The sequence below is a fragment of the Salmo trutta genome, unplaced genomic scaffold (assembly GCF_901001165.1).
Source record: "Salmo trutta unplaced genomic scaffold, fSalTru1.1, whole genome shotgun sequence".
NCBI lineage: Eukaryota > Metazoa > Chordata > Actinopteri > Salmoniformes > Salmonidae > Salmo > Salmo trutta.
This window is the reverse complement of record NW_021823252.1, coordinates 1,772-5,807: the sequence shown is the minus strand read 5'-3', so window position 1 is coordinate 5,807 and position 4,036 is coordinate 1,772. Positions and strand designations below refer to the sequence as shown.

Here is a 4,036-nt window from a genome sequence, read left to right as displayed (position 1 = left end):
AGGAATGTCAATTGCTATGCAGATCACATTTACCATCCTCCTTTAACTCAATGAAAACCACAAAGGACTCTACATTATGGACAAAGTATAAAAACTATTAGCAAAAGTTCTGTCACCACAAAAATAAAGGCATGAATTCTGTCGTGTGCTTGTTAATCTGTATAATAACAATGTTCAGACTTTGACCTCCCTACACCACTGAATATAACCGGAATCCTGTTCTGCTGTGCACGGTGAGCATTCTGGCTTTGGATAGAGAACAGCAACACCCCAGATACCAAATGTTGGACTTGCATGTCACCTCATAACTATATTTTCTCTTCAAGGATCACTTAACGGGTTCTCTGAACATGAAGGTTCCCCTAGCTGCAATTTGAAGAAACCCTAAAGGATACTCCAGGAACCTGCGCCTGAGTGGCACAGATGTCAAAGGCACTGCATCTCAGTGCAAGAGCAGTCACTACAGTACCTGGTTCATCTCCAGGCTGTAGCACATTCAGCCGTGATTCGGAGTCCTATAGGGCGGCGCACAATTGGCGTAGCGCCGTCCAGAGTAGGTTGTCATGGTAAACAAGGAAGTGGACTTGCCTAGGTGAATAAAAACCCTCTTTAGAGTGGTGAAAAAAGACAGGCATACCGCTTAATGACCTTCTCAGCTCTTTAACACTCAACTTATGAAACATTTATAATCAAAATAACTTCGTGACAGGTTATACATGTCTTTTCAACCGTCAGTATCCTAAACATTTTGCGGCATTTCACAGTTCCACATTTACATAAAGTTAAGTCCTGGTGGCGCAGTCAAGCACGGTACTTGCAACATTGTGGTTGTGGGTTTGAGTCCCACAGGGGACCAGTAAGAAAAAGTACTAACTACAACATATCATTCATGTTCAATAACTCATGAGACAAAATAGTGTACACATTTTATTGGCTGCAAGCAAATCCTCAACATTTGTGTACTGAAATCTCATTTAGCAGCAAAGTATTTGACGTTACTATGAAGTATTGAGGATGCAGACACTACGGAATAGCATTGCCGCTTTTAATGTATAGTCTGGCGAAGCGGCAGGAGTCTCAGGGAGCACACCGAGGGCAAGCTCCTTCCACATAAAGCATTGTTCCAGCGCTTTTGACCTGAAGACAAAACACAGAACCAAAATATTCAGCTGTACACAGACACACAACAGTAGGAAAGTCTACATAAGTCAATTGTTAAATGAACTGGGAATAAAGTTTAATTTGATGACTGGATCAATGAATGATACTGGGATTACTGTACCTCCAAAGTTGATATGAATACAAGTCTCTCCGGCACCAACATCGCCGGGCCTTCCTTTTGCCCAGTTCTGGTGATCAAAGTCGGAGCCATCGCTCCACAACCACCGCCTGTCCTGAGGGGGGAAAGTGGGGTTTCAGAATACAAACTAAATGTAGTCCTACGTCTACCACCTGAAACAACAAAACAGTTAAAGCTACCACTACTTCAAAACACTCCGACTGGGACTGTTGCTTGTGTAAAGAACAACGTGGAGCCAAATCCTCACATCTGCAATCATCCCAATGCATTTCAAAGACCATACACATGTTTACAAGAAGACTGTCCAGAATTGATCACAGTTATACTTACCTAGAACCGTTTCACATGTGTATAAAAGCCTCCTACTGAAGTTGACAGTTAAATGTAATTTAGTAGATTCTCTCATCTAGAATGACTTACAGGATCAATTAGGTTAAGGGCGTTGCTCAAGGGCACGTCAGATTTCACGGAGTGAGCTCTGGGATTCAAACTAGCAGCCTTGCCTTTATTGGCCCCATGGTCTTAACAGCTACTCTTAATATTTTGTATGGAACCCATATCAGTAGCTGTTAACAAGCAGCAGCTACTCTTCCTGGGGTCCACACAAAATAGCATTACACAACTGACAGAACTACAAAAAAGAATTACAGGTGCCTACATGCCACACCTCACGTTTATTTTTTGAATCCAGGTTTGCTCTTCACTTGAGCAATATGAGATGGAACGGAGTTCCTTGCAGTAATGGCTCTATATAACACTATGCTTAATGGTCCCACCTTAACAGAATAAAATCCTCCAATCCAGGTAGGAGGGAAACCAACAATCTTGACCAAGAGCTGTAGAAACTGATCTTCCTCTGAGCTGTGCACAGATGCCAGGTTTGCGCCCAGGTACTCCACAACGTTGGGTACAGACACCAGTTTATCACCAAGGGACACAGTGCCGCTAGAGAAGAAAGTATTTAACAAGGCAAGTCTGTTAAGAAAATTATCTACAATGACAGCCGAGCAGTAGATGGAACAAAGACATTTCATGTATTAGTCAGTGTTGCTGAGAATTTGTCTTCTGGACTCAACCAAATATTGACCACCACAACTAATTCCCTTTTAAAACATTCTCTTAAAGATATTAGTTTACCGCTGTCTTAAACCATGTCCTGTGGGTTCCAGTATACAGGAGGCTAGACTCCACATTAAATATGTATAGAAAATTCCCATCTTAAAGGGATGTTCAGTATTTCACATCAGTCATGTGTTACCATTTAAGAAAGTATTACCGTTAAGGTAAAGTCATAGAGCTAATTTCATCTACACTTCCTCTTCAAATTCACAGTAGAAGGTAAGGGTTATACCTCTGCTTCAGGCCAGCTCCTTGTAGTCTTTACAAACATTAAGCAGCGTGATCCATATTTTGTCCAACCGGAAGGACACAAGTCTTCTTCTAGAATTGAATCTGTACGGAGAAGTTACATGTGGCTTTAAACGCCAGTGTACAAATCACAGCTACAATATTATTTGTAGATCAGTCAGTCACCTATGCTACAAGAAAAATACAGAATGAGTCAAGAAGAGTGGACTCTTACTTGCATCTCCTAGAGCAAAGGCAGCACTGAGAATCAGAAGACTGGTCAACATGGTCATGGAGTCTCCTGAGAGAATAAAGAGTGAAGCCATCAAAACCAGATTCAACTCCACATACAGTAGATTAGAACAGGAATATGTCTGCTTTCCTAAATGCCAACCTATTCCCTAAGCAGGGCTGAGGAGAACATCTGGGCAGGTATTTCTCTCCACTCATACTGGAGTAATAGAGGCCTAGTTCACAAATGTAAAAATGCCCTGCAGCGTCGGCTATTGCCAAATCTGTCAGAATGCAGGCATTATGGTTGAACCATATACAATCCTGGTTCTTTTATTAGCCAACAAAAAATAAACACAGAAGACAAAAGGCAGGTAAGCCTTAGTGGCATGTAACACCAGTAGGTAGGGTGAAATGGCCATCAGGAAATGCAGTGATATGTTGTGATCTGGCTTTGCACATCCATGTTCTCTACTTTCAGTCTGGCCCAGCATGGTGGACATATTGTGTGTGGGGGGGGGGGGGGGTAGCTAGACAGCTGAGCACAACATGGAATCCATGTTTGATTTTGGGGGGGGGGGGGGGGGGGGGGGGGGGGGGGGGGGGGGGGGGGGTAGTAAACACGGCATGTCATAGTTTCTTGTTCACTGAGACGCAGCGCAAATGGCAACCAATCAGAACAGTCCACCGGATTATAGATGTAAGAGACATTCTGCTAGCAGGTACCATCATTGGACCATGTCTCATCTCATAAGCTGTAACAGTTCCCTTACAGTTAAATTAAAGGTCTATTACTGGGCTAGCAACACCATAACGCTACACAAGCTAGGATGAAGAGGATATTATGCCACAACACAGGAAATTAAAAACATATAAATGTTTCAAAAGCAGGAACTTACTTTAGCCAACCAACAACAAACCAATAAAGGAACTGGGTCACCACAAATGCTGAACAAACCCAGGTAGAACAAGCTGCTTTTATATCATAAGAATGGAAGAGTAATTGGTGATTAGCAGAGTGAGTTCAGGTGTGGTGAGTTAGCAGGAGAAGGGCGTGTCCAGAGGGTAATTGAGAGTTTGTGGAATAAGCATTAGCCTTAAAACAAGTGCACTACATTTGTCCAGGGCAACATATTCACTATGGGCTCTGGTCAAAAA

At 42.6% G+C, this 4,036-nt stretch overlaps 1 long non-coding RNA gene across 2 annotated transcripts; it reads right to left on the bottom strand.

Moving 5' to 3' along the window:
* Nucleotides 1-914: 914 nt before the first annotated feature.
* Nucleotides 915-3,814, bottom strand: LOC115189911 (uncharacterized). 2 transcript variants are annotated; one of them, XR_003877052.1, is made up of 6 exons: nucleotides 3,778-3,814; nucleotides 2,883-2,948; nucleotides 2,652-2,752; nucleotides 2,077-2,245; nucleotides 1,283-1,394; nucleotides 915-1,137 (listed from the first exon to the last, which is right to left on the bottom strand). It is a non-coding gene; the product is annotated as an uncharacterized LOC115189911 (long non-coding RNA). The 2 variants fall into 2 exon arrangements; XR_003877053.1 differs by lacking the exon at nucleotides 3,778-3,814 and adding an exon at nucleotides 3,042-3,069.
* Between the last annotated feature and the right edge of the window lie 222 nt (nucleotides 3,815-4,036).